This window comes from Octopus bimaculoides, chromosome 26, assembly GCF_046866305.1.
Source record: "Octopus bimaculoides isolate indiv1 chromosome 26, ASM4686630v1, whole genome shotgun sequence".
In the NCBI taxonomy this organism is placed as follows: Eukaryota; Metazoa; Mollusca; class Cephalopoda; order Octopoda; family Octopodidae; genus Octopus; species Octopus bimaculoides.
The window spans coordinates 22,295,464-22,313,702 of NC_142953.1; the positions used below are offsets into that span (position 1 = coordinate 22,295,464).

An 18,239-nucleotide genomic window follows, 5' to 3' on the forward strand; every position below is an offset into this window, starting at 1 on the left:
GTATATTTTATTGTTTTCGTTGAATAAAGGATGTATATGTATGGAAATGCTAACATGACGTACCTTAGGCATAGCTTATATATTCACACTCGCTGACATCTACTTTTTAATAGTTCATACGAACCGACGAGTGTGTATGTATTTGTTATTTTTATGGATTGTAGGGCTTACCACAACTTTGTGGCGGGAGTTTTGGAATGGGGATAACAATGTCCCTCTTTTTTTTCTTCTCCCCTCTCCTCTATGAAAAAAAAAAAAAAAATAGGCAACTAATTCTATTCGAGTTCCGGTGACATATCTGTAACCATTTTTTATTTTGTTGTTTGGAAACAACAAATAATTAGAAAACTAAACAGAACAAAAACACTTTGCCTTACAGCACATACCACACTAAACACTATTAAAAAAAGTTTCTTTTAACAATGTTATTATTATTATTGAAATCATTATCATTATTACTACTGGAACGTTGGAGGCTATGGTTGGTTAAGTGAAAATCAAATAGTGACAAATCTTTATTTAAAACTAGCAAGTCAAGTCTTTATCGTTTTCATAACATCGTCCTTTTCCTTTGATGGATTTGTGTTTCTAGGGTGAAGTGTTTTTAAATTTACTTCCTTTCCGAGAACAGCTTTTATTTTTAAACCTGTATTGAAAAACGCGACTCTATTCTATCTGATTCTGTATGTTTCGGTTTATTTATCTATTTATATTTCCTTTTATGATGAGTTCAAAAACAGGACAAAAGCGTTTGGAATACGCGTTTGGATTCTCAATAATTTACATTATCATAATCCCTTTATTTATTTATTTATTCGCAGCTGGAACTTTTATCGACGCTCGACAGACTTGTCTGGTCCACTCTTAAACTTCTAAACTTCTTCACGTTACACTAAAATATGTTCATACATAATAGGTGTGACTCGGTGACTGACAGTTTCGGCATTGAGAGTTTTAGTGGTCTTTTTATTGCGGTAATTACTGGCGATGAAAAAAATATGGTTTAATCAAATTTAACTGAATATTCCACAATACAGTTTACCATCCTGTTCCCCCCTCTCTCTCTCTCTCTATATATATATATATGATTGTGCTTTACAGCAACGAAACGAAACAATTAATGATCGATTTCGCTGTCACGAAAATGTTACATATGAACATTTAGGGATCCTGTTTCTTTGTAGGTTTATAAGCATTGTGTTTCTGGATAGTTAAAGATAGTACACAGCTGCTGACGAAGACTCCAGAACAAGTCGAAAAATGGATACAGCTGTTTCCCATGTTAATGCCCACGCATCTTGTATTAAGTTGTTCATACAATACTGTTGATTAATAAATCTATAGATATGTTCTATAGTACACTGTTAACTCATCAGGAATTTAATGTGTGTTGTGTTCGTGCCACGTAGAAACCACTCGGCCCACTCCGTAAGGTGGTTAGTGTTTGGAGAGGCATCCAGCTGTAAAAAACCCTGCCAAAACAGACGGTGAAGCCTGGTGCAGTCTTCTGCCTCGTGAGCTGTTAAACCCTCCAAACCCATGCCAGCGTGGAATACGGACGTTACATGATAATGATGATGATCAATATATATGCACATATGTGGCTGTGCTGTAAGAAGTTAGCTTGTGAGTGGATCTGGTAACAGGAAACTAAAAAGAAGCCTGTCATGTATATTTATGTGTGTGTATCTGTCTATCTATATATATCAGGAGCTATAAACACTGTAAATGTGCAGAAAACAACTTCTGCCACATTCCAGGGAGAAAAACTAGACATAGTTGATAGCTTCCGATATCTAGGTGACCAAGTTAGTAGTGGGGGAGGGTGCGCTGAAAGTGTAGCTGCAAGAATAAGAATAGCCAGGGCAAAGTTCAGAGAGCTCCTACCTCTGCTGGTGACAAAGGGTCTCTCAGAGTAAAAAGCAGACTGTATGACGCATGTGTACGAACAGCCATGCTACATGGCAGTGAAACATGGGCTGTGACTGCTGAGGACATGCGTAGGCTCGCAAGGAATGAAGCCAGTATGCTCCAATGGATGTGTAATGTCAGTGTGCATACTAGACAGAGTATTAGTACCTTGAGAGAAAAGTTGAACTTACGAAGCATCAGTTGTGGTGTGCAAGAGAGACGATTGCGCTGGTATGGTCATGTAGTGAGAATGGATAGGATAGCTGTGTGAAAACGTGCCATGCCTTAGCAGTTGAGGGAACCTGCGGAAGAGGTAGGCCCAGGAAGACCTGGGATGAGGTGATGAGGCAAGACCTTCGAACATTGGGCCTCACCGAAGCGATGACTTCTGACCGAGACCTTTGGAAATATGCTGTGCATGAGAAGACCCGGCAAGGCAAGTGAGACCTAAATGCAAGGCCTCTGCCAGGGGTGTAGCCAGCCCACTTATGTGTACCTTTCCTTCATTGGACACTAAACTCCACTTGCGAAGACCTGTTGAGGCAAGTGAAATCGAAATCGAACTAAATGGACACAAAACTCGGCTTGCGAAGACCTGTTGGGGCAAGTGAAAGCGAAATCGTGATGGCACCTGTGCCCAGCGTCACCTTTCTGGCACTTGTGCCCATGGCACGTGTAAAGACTTTCGAGTGAGATCGTTGCCAGTGCCCCTGGACTGGCTCTTGTGCAGGTGGCACGTAAAATACACCATTTTGAGCGTGGCCGTTGCCAGTACCACCTGACTGGCCTTCGTGCCGGTGGCATGTAAAAGCACCCACTACACTCTCGGAGTGGTTGGCATTAGGAAGGGCATCCAGCTGTAGAAACTCTACCAAATCAGATTGGAGCCTGGTGTAGCCATCTGGTTCACCAGTCCTCAGTCAAATCGTCCAACCCATGCTAGCATGGAAAGCGGACGTTAAACGATGATGATGAATGTCAAGACTCCGTGTAGGAGTGTTTGTACTTGATATTTCTGCCATGTGTGCAGACAACACAACCCAGCCAAGTGAAGATATCCACACTTGGTAATTCAGACATGTACCTTTTGTAATGGTACCTTCTATAGTATTTATGAAGTGCAGATTCCAAGTTGGGTGAATAGAATATGAATGAGTAACAAAGATGTACAGGTGTCAATTCATTTCGGCCGTTTCAATCAACTCCTTTAATTGATTAATGAAAACAATAAATCACTTGAAAGAAACCGTTCTCGTCGGATGACCGCATAGACTTCAGACATAAAGGACAGCCATTTCCTTAACTTATTCACATTAATAATGGAACTCATAATATGTACATTGTTTCTTATGATATATCTGTGGCAGAATGGATTCACATTGATAATGGAACTCATGATATTTTCATTATTGATGTGAATATGTTAAGGAAATGACTGTATCCTTTATGTTTGAAGTCTCTGACGAGAACGGTTTCTTTAAATTGATGTAAGGTTTTCATCAATCAATTAAAGGAGTCTCTTGAAACGGCCGTAATGAATTGACACCTACACATCTTTGTTACTCATATATATATGTATATGTATACAGAGGTGTAGGAGTGGCTGTGTGGTAAGTAGCTTGTTTACCAACCACATGGTTCCGGGTTCAGTCCCACTGCATGGCACCTTGGGCAAGTGTCTTCTACTATAGCTTCGGGCCAACCAAAGCCTTGTGAATGGATTTGGTAGACGGAAACTGAAAGAAGCCTGTCATATATGTATGTATGTGTGTGTGTGTATATATATGTATGTGTCTGTGTTTGTCTCCCCAACATCGCTTGACAACTGATGCTGGTGTGTTTACGTCCCATAACTTAATGGTTCGGCAAGAGAGACTGATGGAATAAGTACTAGGCTTACAAAGAATAAGTCCTGGGGTTGATTTGCTCGACTAAAGGTGGTGCTCCAGCATGACCACAGTCAAATGACTGAAACAAGTAAAAGAGTAAAAAAAGGGGTCCCAAAAGAACATATGCACTTCAACATCTGAGAACTCAATTTTCATTTTTTTTTTCTTCTTCTTTAGATTTAACTCGTTAAAAATAATGAAGGGAGCCAGACTAAGTCTTGTGCAAGAGAAATGTGTCCTAAAGTGCTACTGGAAGTTTAAAAATGCAAAGAAGAGGGTTTAGGAGGGAGTTTTAAACAGATCCACCTACATGACTCAGTATCATCCAAATTAGAGATGAGTTTAAAGCAGGACTGTGGAGTCAAAACAAAAAGCATCGACTCTGACTCCTATACTATTGGCACCTCTGACTCCGACTATGACTCCTCTTTATGTAATTAAGTGATTGTGGTCTACATATCTCATATAGCATATGCTTGTACTTTGAGTCGGCCTATATGTTATAACTGGATTCTATTAAAGAATAAAGACATTGTGAGTCAGAGTCAAGAGTCGGTATAGTTTTACTGACTCCAACTCCACTGGTTTGAAGAAGATAGAACTGTTTAGGATGTCTACAAGAAATATTCTGTAAGACCATGGATATGGAAGAGCCCCACAAAGCAAAAAAAGGGCACTAGAAGCATACTGCCAGAGTTTAAGAAAATCTGTATTCTTCAAGAATGCCACGAGATAGGAATTTCAAAGGCGTGCATCAGTTTGCATTTTGAAGTTCTGTCATTGGAAAAGTCGTATTCCAAGAATAATCCAACCTCTTAAAGAAGATAATCCAGATCAAAGAGTGGAGTTTGGCAAGATGTTCAGAAAATGCACACTTTCTGACAAAGATTATTTGAGGTGATGACGTTACAGTTTAATCAAATGGTTCAACCACCCCAATGGGGACCTAAGGGTATGCATATTATGGAGGAACATCATGTTAATTTACCAAGAATTACAGTATGGTGTGGATTATCATCAAAAGGATTTAATTGGACCATTCGTCTCTTGATGACCTTGTGAATGATCGCATTTACGAAGCTTTGTGAGAGGATTTTGTAGGTGGAAACTGAAAGAAGCCCATCTTGGCTATGTATGCATATACATATACATGCATATAAACTGTTGGATACGACAGTGAGAGCTCCAGTTGATGTGATCAACAGAACAGCCTGCTCGTGAGATTAACATGCAAGTGGCTGAGCGCTCCACAGATACATGTATACCCTTAATGTAGTTCTCAAGGAGATTCAGTGTGACTGGCACTCCTTCGGTAATGACAATGAGGTTCTAGTTGATCCGATCAACAAAACAGCTTGTTTGTGAAAATAACACACAAGTGGCTGAGCACTCCACAGACACACGTGCCCTTAACATAGTCCTCGGGGAGATTCGGTGTGACAAGGCTGGCCCCTTTGAATTACTGGTACTACTTATTTTTGCTCACTGAGTGGACTAGAGCAACATGAAATAAAGTGTCTTGACCAAGGACACAACACCCTGCTGGGAATTGAACTTACAGACTTACATTTGTGAGCCAAGCCTTCTAACCACTAAACCACATGCCTTCAATAGACTGGCACTTCATCGGTTACAACGACAAGTATATTCCAGTTGAATTTGTTCAACAGAACAGCCAGCTTATTAACATACAAGTGGCTGAGTACTCCACAGATATGCATACCTTTAATGTAGTTCTCAGGGAGATTCTGCATGATACAGAATGTGATGTGGCTGGCCCTTCTGAATTACAGGTACACCTCATTTTTGGCAGCTGAGTGGACTGGAGCAGCATGAAACAAAGCCCCTTCAATGACTATTATTATTTATGTCTTTATTGCCCACAGGGGGCTAAATATGGAGGGGACAAACAAGGACAGACAAAGGGATTAAGTCGATTACATCGACCCCAGTGCATAACTGGTACTTATTTAGTCGACCTCGGTGGAATTTGAACTCAGAACATAACAACAGACGAAATGCTGCTAAGCACTTCGCCCGGAGTGCTAAGGTTTCTGCCAGCTCGCTACCTTAAAGAATTATTATTATTATTATTATTATTATTTGTGTGGTAAGTAGGCACAGGAGTGGCTGTGTAGTAAGTAGCTTGCTTACAAACCACATGGCACCTTGGGTAAGTGTCTTCTACTATAGCCTCGGGCCGACCAAAGCCTTGTGAGTGGATTTGGTAGACGGAAACTGAAAGAAGCCTGTCGTATATATTTATATATATATGTATATGTTTGTGTGTCTGTGTTTGTCCCCCCAACATCGCTTGAGAACCGATGCTGGTGTGTTTACCTCCCCGTCACTTAGCAGTTTGGCAATAGAGACCGATAGAATAAGTACTAGGCTTACAAAGAATAAATCCTGGGGTTGATTTGCTTGACTAAAGGCGGTGCTCCAGCATGGCCGCAGTCAAATGACTGAAACAAGTAAAAGAATAATTATTATTATTATTATTATTATTATTATTATTATTATTATTGTTGTTATTAGTAGTAGTAGTAGGGTGGTGAGCTGGCAAAATTGTTAGCACAGTGGGGAAAATGCTTAGCAACATTTTGTCTCTCTTTGTTCTGAGTTCAAATTCTGACAGGGTTGATTTTTGTCTTTCATCCTTTTGGGGTCGATAAATTAAATACCAGTTGAGTACTGGGGTCGATGTAATCCCCCGAAATTTCGGGCCTTGTACCTATAGTAGAAAGGATTATTATTTAGTAGTAGTAGTAGTAGTAAGGCAGCAAGCTGGCAGAATCATTAGCACACTGGGCAAAATGCTTAGTGGTATTTTGTCTGCCGCTACATTCTGAGTTCAAATTCCACCAAGGTCGACTTTGCCTTTCATCCTTTCAGGGTCGATTAAATAAGTACCAGTCACGCACTGGGGTCAATGTAACTTCCTCCCCTTAGGCTGCCTAATGGCAAAAATTTGAAATCACCATTATTATTATTATTAGTAGTAGCAGTAGTATGGTGGTGAGCTGGCAGAATCGTTAGCATGCCGGGCAAAATGCTGCTGAGCATTTTGCCCATCTTTGTTCTGAGTTCAAAATCCACTGTGGTTGACTTTGCCTTTTATCCTTCTGGGGTCGATAAAACAAGTACCAGTTACACACTGAGGTTGATGTAATTGACTCACTCACTGCCCCAAACTTGCTGGCCTTGTGCCAAAAGTTGAATCATTATTATTGATATTATTATTATTATTAAGGTGACGAGCTGGCAGAACTGTTAGCATGCCAGGCGAAATGCTTAGCGGTATTTTGTCTGTAAAAACATTCTGAGTTCAAATTCCATTAAAGTCATCTTTCACTTTTCATCCTTTCGGGGTTGAACCAGCAACGGTGACTTTTACATTATGCCAGCAACAGTGTTTTTACGTGACACCAACACTGACAGTCACCAAGTAAATTGCAGGACAAAAACCCCTCTTTCAGCAGGGGGGAGGAGGAGTAGTGGTAGTAGTGAGGGTGGTGATGACTGTGCTAATTGACAAGAGATTAGAGGTGTAGAGGGACAAGTTCAGGGGGTGGGGTATACAGCTGTCATGTCTCAATCATAATGTTTAATATATGTCAGTATATTTTTGTAGCAAATCATTTATGTTTATAAATCAATCAGACAGGAGTTTGTTGCTTTGCTTGCTAAGCATCAAGATTTCTTTACTTAGGAAAATTTCCAATTATTTTGGAATTTGAGGTCATTTCTTTTGGGTCTTAAACCCCAAAAGTCAGTTATTAGAACTAATCAGACCTCGCTGGTGCCGAGTACCAGGTAAAAAGCACCCAGTCCACTTCATAAAGTGGTTGACATTAGGAAGGGAATCATGCCATAAAAACCTTGCTGAAGGAGACAGTGAAGTTTGGTGCAGGCTGTTAGAATCATTAACATCATCACCATCATCATTGTTTAACGTCTGCTTTCTATGCTATCATGGGTTGGACGATTTGACTGAGGACTGGCGAACCAGATGGCTACACCAGGCTCCAGTCTGATCTGGCAATGTTCCTACAGCTGGATGCCCTTCCTAATGCCAACCACTCCGAGAGTGTAGTGGGTGCTTTTACATGCTACCGGCATGAGGGCCAGTTAGGCGGTACTGGCAACGGCCACACTCATGTGGTGTTTTTTACATGCCACCTGCACAGGAGCCAGTCCAGTGGCAGTGGCAATGACCTCACTCGAATGTTTTTTCACATGCCAGACGGGACAAAATGCAACATTTCTTCCAACTTAAATGTTCTGGGTTCAAATCTCACCAGGGCTGAATTTGCCTTTCATCCTTTTGTGGGGTGGGGGTCAATAAAATAAATACCAATCAAATACTGGAGTTGAAATAATTGACAAACTCCCTTCCCCTAAAATTTCAGGCCTTGTGCCTATAATAGAAAGGATTATTATTATTACTCAAATCACAATCAAATGGAAATTGTAGTTGTGGCTGACTGACTGACTGACTCCCATGCTGGTGGCATGCAATAAGCAGCATTCATGTGTGGGTCGTTGCCAGTGCCACCTGACTGGCTTCCCATACCAGCCCAATCCCCCGCCCTGACTGGCTCCCATGCCAATGGCACCTAAAAAACACCATCCAAACATGGCTGACGCCAGTACTGCCTGGCTGGCTCCCGTGCCAGTGGCACTTAAAAAGCACCCCCTACACTCTCGGAGTGGTTGGCATTAGGAAGGGCATCCAGTCGTAGAAACATTGCCAGATCAGATTGGAGCCTGGTGCAGCCTCCTGGCTTGCCAATTTCCAGTCATGCCATCCAACCCATGCCAACATGGAAAACAGACATTAAATGATTATTATTATTATTATTACTATAGACATCTCACAGTATATAATAGCGTAAGGTTGTTGATTGAAGATATTGTGTCTACCAGGGGTTTGTACTGTTTGTCAAGTCACAACAAGGCCCTCAGACACAGTACTTTATGCAATATTGGTGCAGTTCCAAGTAATGCCAACTTTTGCAATACATCTAGATTGTAGGGTATTTCTAAGGTTTCCAGATGTTTTTTCAGATTGATGCTCTGATGACAATAGGGATAACCTTTATGCTCAACTCTTGTAGCTGCCACATCTTAGCAATCTCAATTATCATCATCATCATCATCATTAAGGTGGTGAGCTAGCAGAATTATTAGCACACCAGACAAAATGCTTAGCGACATTTCGTTCTGAGTTCAAATTCCACCAAGGTCAACTTTGCCTTTTGGCCAGCCTGAGGCTATAGTAGAATACACTTGTCCAAAGTGCCACGCACTGGGACTGAACCGAGAACCATTTGTTTGGGAAGCAAGCTACTTACCACACAGCCACGCCTAGCAGCATTTCTTTCAATCTTACGTTTTGAATTCAAATGCCACCGGGTTCAGCTTTGCCTTTTATTCCTTCGGGGTCGATACAATAAGCACCAGCTGTGCACTGGGTGGGGTGTGTGTGTGGTGAGGGTCAGTGTAATTCATTTACCCACTGCCTCAAAATTGCTGGCCTTGTGCCAAAACTTGGAAACTATTTAAAACAGCTTAATCAGTGATTTTTTTTTTTTTTTTTTTTTTTTAGATTGTAAACCCTAATATTATCTCAGTGTTTCTTAGGGATAGTATATACTGTTAAGATGTTGCTTAGGAGAGAAGTCCTTAAAAACATCGAAACGTATCTTGAATTCTCTCACCTCCATGTTTTATCGTCTAACTCCAGATTGTTAATTAGTTTCAGAGTTGTCTCCCTTGGCATGGATTGACACGCTAATGACATTTTTTCTTCAGTATGAATGGAATTTTAATTGTTTTAACTAATCAAAAATGTGAGTGCCCAGTTAACTGCTTTGGGTGACTACTTATATGTTTACCATCAGCTGTGTGAATTTCTCTCTCTTCCCCCACTCTCTCTCTCTCTCTCTCTCTGATCCACTCACAAAGCTTAGGTGGGCCTGGGGCTTTAGTAGAAGACATGTGCACAAGGAGCCACACTGAAGGAGACAGTAACTAACCACACCATGTATACATACATGCATACATACACACGAGGGGGTGTTGAAAAGTTCCTGGCTTTGGGTGAAAGAAAATATAGGCGGATCATTTAATTATGATTTTATTCAACACATTCCCCTCTCAGATTCACACACTTGTCGCAGCGGTCCTTCAGTTTTCTAAGCCCTGTAAAAGTCCTCCAACAAGGCCTTTTGCGATACCCTTGAAGCCAGGAACTTTTCAGCACCCCCTCGTCAGGTCGTAAATTTTAAACCCCATTTGTGTCATTTTTTTATACCTATACTGCACCTAGAACCAGTCCTGAGTCGGCTCTAATGTTTATATTGAATTTGGTACTTATACACTACAGTATTCAACTACCACTTGATGTTTCCATGGTTGTTTTACTTCAACGTGAACCCTGTGTTATTGTTACCTAAACAGCTCTGGCATGACTGTGGTAAGAAGCTTGCTTCCCAACCACATGGTTCTCGGCTCAGTCCCACTGCGTGACACCTTGGGCAAGTGTCTTCTACTATAGCCTCGGGCCAACCAAAACCTTGTGAGTGGATTTGGTAGACAAAAACTGAAAGAAGTCCGTTGTGTATATACATATATGTATGTATGCGTGTGTCTGTGTTTGTCCCTCCTCCCATCGCTTGACAACCAATGTCGGTGTGTTTACGTTCCCGTAACCTAGCGGTTCGGCAAAAGAGAACCCATAGAATATTTAGTAGGCTTACGAAGAATAAGTCCTGGGGTCGATTTGTTCGACAAAAAGTGATGCTCCAGCATGACCGCAGACAAATGACAAGTAAATAAAAGAAAAGAAGGGAAGCAACTCTTTAGTATTGAACATTCTCCCCCATTGCTGCCTGTCTGCAATTTTTCGATGTTTTTTTTTCCTTCCTTTCTTTCAGCCATTTGGTTATCAATAGCCACAAAATAAAATTTTTTTAATATATGTAAAATAATATTATTAAAGAATAATGTTAATTAAAGGATTTTAAAAAATATGTGAATAGAAGAAATTACGTTTTCCATTTAGTCTCGTTGTTTGTTTTCAGTTATTTCCCCTGAATTGCCGAAGTGTATTCTATCGCTAATGTTATACCTTTCTCTAAATAGGTAACGTGGCGCCATGGATTGAGTTCTAAATGCAATTTTGGAATATTTTATTCATTTATTCGTATAGGCTCCGGCGTAGCTGTGTGGTAAGAAGCCTGCTTCCGAATCACATGGCGCCAGGTTCAGTCCCACCGCGTGGCACCTTGGGCGAGTGTCTTCTATTGCAGCCTTCGGCTGACCAAAAGCCTTGTGAGTGGATTTGGTAGATGGAAACTGAACGAAGCCCATCGTGTGTGTGTTTATGTTCCTGTGACTTAGCGGTTGGGTGGAAGTGACAGATAGAATAAGTACTGTGGTCCATTCGTTTGACTAACATTTTTCAAGGTGGTGCCCCAGTATGACCACAGTCTCTTGACTGAAACAAAGAAAAAAGTGTGTGTGGTTGTGTCTGTGTTTGTCTCCTACCACCGCTTGACAAGCAGTGTTGGTGTGTTTATGTGCCTGCAACTTAGCAGATCGGCAAAAGAAACCAATGGAATAAATAAGTACCAGGCGTTTTTCTTTCCTTTTTTAAAAAAAAAAACTCCTGGGGTCGATATGTTCTACAAAAAAATCCTTCGTGGCAGTGCCCCAGCATGGTCACAGTCAAATTCCTGAAACAAGTTGAAGACAAAGGATACTACATTGCATATTTGATTTGCAGCAGCCCATCCCATCCCTCCGTTCATGTGATGTTGGTGCGGATGCTGAGGGACTGTGTGTGTGGAACAAATGCGACGGAACATATTTCTTTGAAAGCAAAACTCTCGGCTTCCTCACCAAAACCTGCAGCTTTCCATGCAAGACACAGGCACACATGCCTCGTATCTTTTACTGGTTTCAGTCATTGAACTGCTGTGGCCATGCTGGGGCACAGCCTTGAATGGTATTAATTGAACAACTTGACCCAGTACTTACTTTTTTTATTGGTTATTTTTATCAGACTGCTAAGTTAACGGGGCATAAACAAATCAACAAACATATGGAGCAAGTTTGGGAGACCAAATGTTCCAACTAGGCTTATTTCATGTGTTTTTCACACAGTTTGCATTAAGTCGACCCTGACTGAGCAAGTCTATGATGGAAGACATTCCTGACATGCCTATCCCGTCTTTTAATCTTTTTTTTTGTTTTCTTTGTGTATCTACAACTTCATTACCCACTGTGTCCTCTCTTTAGGATTATAGGTTATCATTTAAGGGAGATTTAGATGCTGTTTATAACCATTCAAACGACTATGGGCTCTCTCTCCTTCCCTCTCTCTTTCATTAGCTCAAATAATTAATCGTTGATAATGATGAGTGATGCTGGAGAGTGGTGGAAGTGCTGCAGTCACAGATTAAAGTAGTGAAAGAAAAATGTTACAAATATGATCTGAGAATGTGTAGCAGGTGTTGTTTAGCCCCAGGTCATCCCTGTTTACTCTTTGATCATAGACATTCCAGAAAGGCCCATCTTGTCATAGAGTATCCAAGACTGCTTTATCCAATGTGTCCTCTAAGACTTAATGTTGGTGGTGATGATAATGGTGATTTAACCGTTTAGCATTTTATCCAGCCATATCTGGCCCAAATATTTTGCCTGTTTGTTTTATGTTAAAACTGACCACATCCACACTCTCACACCTACCCTACAATGTCATTCTAAAAATAAACAATCCCAACATCGTAATCTCAAAGCTGTGAGATAATGCCTTATTAATTCAAAACAATGTGAATAAATAAGCTTTACATTTGACCGTAATCTGAATGTCAAAGGGTTAAGTTAGAGATGAAAATGATGCAACAATGTCACACGCATTCCTCTGTGGGGAAGGATTTGTTTCTCAACCTCGTGGTTCCAGGTTCAGTCCCATTCCACAGTGGTCTTCTTCTGTAGCCTCCAGCTGACCAAAGCCTTGTGAATGGACTCAGTAGACAGAAACTGATAGAAGCCTGCCCATATATATACATATATGTTGATGTGTGTGTGTGTATGTATCGTAAAGTGGGTTCCTCCCACTGGTGTGATGTGTGACTACTGTTGTACTGTAGTTGCTGTTGTATATTAGTAGCCACAATAGTTACTAGTCATCGGATACCGTTGTATCTCTTCGTACCGGAATAGTAATACACTAACTTCTGTCTTTCTATTGCTGATAGCTCCACAAGACACTGACTAGAACTGTTGACTCTCAGCTCTTCGACTCTCGACCCTCTCTTGACGACCACCTACTGGTCTATTTGTAATGGCCCACTCCTACCACTTTTTACTGGGAAGGATATACAGTTTCACTATACAACAGTATGTTTGTGCTTTTTGCCTTGATTTCCTGTGATGGTTGTAAACAAGCACCAGCTTTATAAAAGCAGTGTTGTTCATTTCCAATCTTCTGTGAAAACATGTCCAGCCAGCTTCAAAACAGGCAAGGATTGGCAGAGCATGGGCTTCCTGGCGAAGAAAACTCTGCCTCAACAAATTCCATCTGACCAATGCAAGAATGGGAAAGAGCGTATAAAAATGATGATGGTAGTGGTGGTGTACATCAACGTCATCATCATTTAACGTCCACTTTCTATGATGGCATGGGTTTGGACAGTTTGATATGGAGCTGGCTGGCAGGGAGCTGTCCAGACTTCAGTTGTCTGTTGTGGCATGGTTTCTATGGCTGGATGCCCTTCCTAATGCCAACCACTTAACAGAATGTGCCGGGTGCTCTTTATATGCCATCAGCATGGGTGTTTTTACATGGCACCGGCACAGGTCAGAACTGGTACAAGTGTGTCAATGCAACACTGGCACAGTTTTGCTAATGCAGCACTGGCACGAGTGTTTTAACACAGACTGGCACAGGTGTGTAAACACAGCACTGGTACAGGTGTGTTAACGTGGCACTGGCACAGGTGTGTTAGCATGGCACTGACACAGGTGTGTTAGCGTGGCACTGGTACTGGTGTGTTAATGCAGAACTGGCACAGGTGTGTTAACGCGGCACTGGCACAGGTGTTTAAATGCGGCACTGGCACCAGTGTTTAAATGTGGTACTGGCACAAGTGTGTTAACGCGGTGCTGGCACGGGTGCTTTATAAGTGGCACTCTGACATAGAAGCCCTCTGTGTTTGTCACAAGCTACAAGCAGTTTCTCCTGTTAACAAATCTCTTTTGTGCCTTCAGAGATATGTAAAATAACCCCCACTCAGAAAAGAAATAAAGGTTAGCGCCAGGAAGGGAATCAGGCTGTAAAACAAGTCCCTAAAATACATTCATCTAACAGTGGCTCACAACGGTTTTTTTTTATCTAGACCCCTTTGATTACTATTTTATTCTGGTGGACCCCCATAGCCATTTTGTATTTAAAAGATAGTTTTATAGAAACTTCTTTCAAAATTCCTATTTTGCTTTTCCACTCATTAACTTTTGTAGATTGAAATATGTAAAATGTCAGAGAAAGAAACCCAGCTGTTTTTTGCATAAAGTCCATCTAAAGTAAAATTTTTGCATATACCCTAAAAAATAATACTGTGGACCCAATTCACTAATTTTCTTGCATGGCCCTAACTTACTACTTTGTTTGCATGGTCCCCCACAAAAACCTTACGTGGACCCCAGTGGAGAATTACTGATCTAACCCATGCTAGCACGGACAAAATGGCTGTAAATACAAATGTTGTTTGTCAATGACTTTTAAAGTGACTTATGATTCATTGCCCAAGGTAAACTTAGCCTGAAACAGTTTTCCTTTTGTCACATGACCTCAGATGTGGCCTGATAACATTCTTTTCTTTCCTTACCAACAACAATGACGACAGTTACTTTGGAATGGCAGATGTCACTACAACGATAACGGGTAGGGGTTAGGGTTGAGCTTCTTCCTGTCGTGTCTTTGTTGTCTTGTCATGGCTGCATATGTCCACCCAACACTATACTCTCTACTCTTTTACCTGTTTCAGTCATTTGACTGTGGCCATGCTGGAGCACCGCCTTTTAGTCGAGCAAATCGACCCCAGGACTTATTCTTTGGAAGCCTAGTACTTATTCTATCGGCCTCTCTTGCCGAACCACTAAGTTACAGGGATGTAAACACACCAGCATCGGTTGTATGTAATGGTGGGGGGAACAAACACAGACACACAAACATATACACACACATACATACATGTATATATACACACACACACACACACATATATACGACGGGCTTCTTTCAGTTTCCGTCTACCAAATCCACTCACAAGGATTTGGTCAGCCCGGGGCTGTAGTAGAAGACACTTGCCCAAGGTGCCACGCAGTGGGACTGAACCCAGAACTATGTGGTCGGTAAGTAAGCTACTTACCACACAGCCACTCCTGCACCTTGGTAATTTTTTAAATAAAACACTCTACATCTGGAAAAGTTTAGTTAATTAGCGTATGTGTTATACACATTTCAAACACATTTAAATCTTTCTGTGATTTTGTAGTCTCTGATGTTGGGTGGGGTAGGCGTAGCTGTATGGTAAGAATTTTGCTTCCCAACCACATGGTTCCAGGTTCAGTCCCACTGCATGACACATTGGTCAAGTGTCTCCTATAGCTCCAGACCAACCAAAAGCCTTGTGAGTGGATTTGGTAGATGAATAACTGTAAGAAGCCTGCTGTGTGTGTATGTATATATATATATGTGTGTGTGTGTGTGCGCGCTCTTTGAAGACCTCCACTTCTATGTCTCATAAATCTCTGAGGTTGTTTGGCAGAATATTGGACAGTCATAGACCCTTAAAACCCAAACTGTTAACAATACTGGATCCTTATTCAAAGTGGAGAAGACAGGAGCTTCGATACTATGTAGCACCGTCCAGTTCAATGGTTGGTATAGCTTTCAATTTCAAGGTCGGGAGCCAAATCTTCCAGATTCTTCCATCGTGGAATGTGTTATAAAGTAGGATAGTGTGAATATAACAATTAGTGGACATAATTAATTGTATAAGCTGACACAGTGGAAAAACTAATTATCATACTTACTCTAGTGCAATGCAATCTTGAATATAAATGTAACCCAGTATGGCTGCTGTCCAATGATTGAAACAAGTAAAAGGGTAGGCAACGCCATATGGTAAGCTTGCTTCACAACCATGTGGTCCCAGGTTCAGTCCCACTGTGTGACAGCCTTGGGCCAACCAAAGCCTTGTGAATGGATTCAGTAAATGGAAACTGGAAGAAGCCTGTTATATATATGTGTATGTGTTTTTATGCCTGTTTGTCCTACCACCACTTCACAACCAGTGTTGGTGTGTTTACATCCCTTAAATTTAGTGGTTTGGCAAAAGCGACCTGTAGAAAAAGTACCAGGCTTTAAGAAAAAGATGAGTACCAGAGTGATTCATTTGACTAGAAATTCTTCAGGGTGGTACCCTAGCATGGCTGCAGTCGAATGACTGAAACAAGTAAAAGACAAAAAAAGTATCATTTGAAGGAGCTTCAACAAGGTTGTTCAACCTGCTAGAAATAGAAACCAGGTCGCTCTCCGATCACACCTTATTCATATCCTATTATCTAGAAGAAACACATTGGTGATTGTTATTCCAACAAAAGGTTGACCGAAATGTATCTGGAATGGCTTTTCATCGCACATCCGCTTGATTGGAGCTGACTTGGTGCTAAACAATGGCAATATAGTTTATGCAATGTGTCCTACTTGTATCCTGCTCCACTGGAAACCTGTAACTAACTAGCATTGAAACTACTGTTCAATAAAAATTGACACTTTGTGTAGAGAGAAGCTATATAAAAATAGATGTATTGTGTGAATAGATGCAGGTGACTAACACCACCAGCTGTCTGTATTTTACTGCAAATAATAATAATAATAATAATAATAATAATAATAATCCTTTCTACTATAGGCCTGAAATTTGAGAGGATGGGGTTAATTGATTACATCGACCCAGTGTTTCACTGGTACTTAATTTATTGACCCTGAAAGGATGAAAGGCAAAGTCAACCTCGGCGGAATTTGAACTCAGAACGCGGGGACAGTCGGAATGCTGCTAACAATTATGTCAGCTTTCTGCCTTAATAATATTTGCTACTATAGGTACAAGGCCTGAAGGTTTTAGACAAGGGGACTGGTTGATTACATCGATCCCCAGTGCGTAACTGGTACTTATTTCATTGACATCGAAAGGATCAAAGGCAAAGTTGAATTTGGACGAAATGCCTCTAAGCATACTAACAATCTCTCCTCATACATTCTGAGAAGTGAAAGTGGGTCTTCCATGCTAGAATGGGTCGGAAGGGTTTCAGTCCATCTGGTATAAACGACAGCAATAGTGAAACTGGGTGATGTATGTTGTGTGGCTTCGGCTGTGAAAGAGAGGGCGATAAGTGCACACACACAAAACACAGACACACACACACACACCTGTCTAAATGTCTGTAGGGGCTCCAGTCAACAGGTGCAATTTCTTTGATATTGATAAAAAGCTGCTGGACTGGTTGACATAAGAGAAGCACATTGTCTTTATCTAGTATTTGTGTGTGTGTCTGAATTGGTACAAGGCCACAAATCTTTGTCTGAGTTGATGGGGGAGATGGTGAAGTTCGTCAATTTAATTAGCTCCCCCTCCCCACTTCCTCACTGCTAGTCTGTTACCATACAATTAGTTTTCAACTAGCAATAACCATGCCTTGGATTTATCTCATTGTCCTTGGGACCACCTCTGCACATACAATTAAACACTGTGGAGAGGTTGCAGGATACCTTTCCAAAAAATCCATTTTTACTTCCAGCATTCTTCAGACCGCATCTTCAGTCTGAGAATCACTTTTCGTGAATTATCCTTCCTTTCAAAAGTCTTGACGGCCCTGTTGAAGAATGTGTGTGCTGTGCTTCCACCAAAGTTTTAAAGAAAAATCTAGCTCCACAGGCTCTTGGGATTTCTTCATAAATCTAAAAGACATGACCTGCAAGAAAGAAAAATGGTTCCAACTAAATTGCTTTAACCATTTAACATTTAAACTGGCCATATCCAGCCCAAATATTCTCCATTTTATATTCAAGCCAACCATATCCAGCCTCTCACACCTACCCTACAATGTCACTCTAAAAATAAACACTCACATCAGTGAAATCTTGAAGCTGCAAGATAATGCATGATGAATTTCTGTTCATAAAACGATTGCACCAGCCTACTGTTGCTTTAAAATCTTTACTTTTTTCTTTATATAATTTATCCCATTTTAGGGCATAAGATCTCGTTTTATTTCATGTTACAATGTAGCCATGCTGTCTCTGCTGGACCATTCTGCTACATTTTCCAGCTTCGGCCAACGATTGGCTCCTCTTCTCATTAC

The 18,239-nt window shown here is 41.0% G+C and overlaps 1 protein-coding gene across 4 annotated transcripts in view; it reads left to right on the forward strand.

The window, feature by feature from the left end:
- The window catches only part of LOC106871365 (uncharacterized), a 50,685-nt gene that overhangs the window by 975 nt on the left and 31,471 nt on the right, over positions 1-18,239 (forward strand). The window lies entirely within an intron of this gene.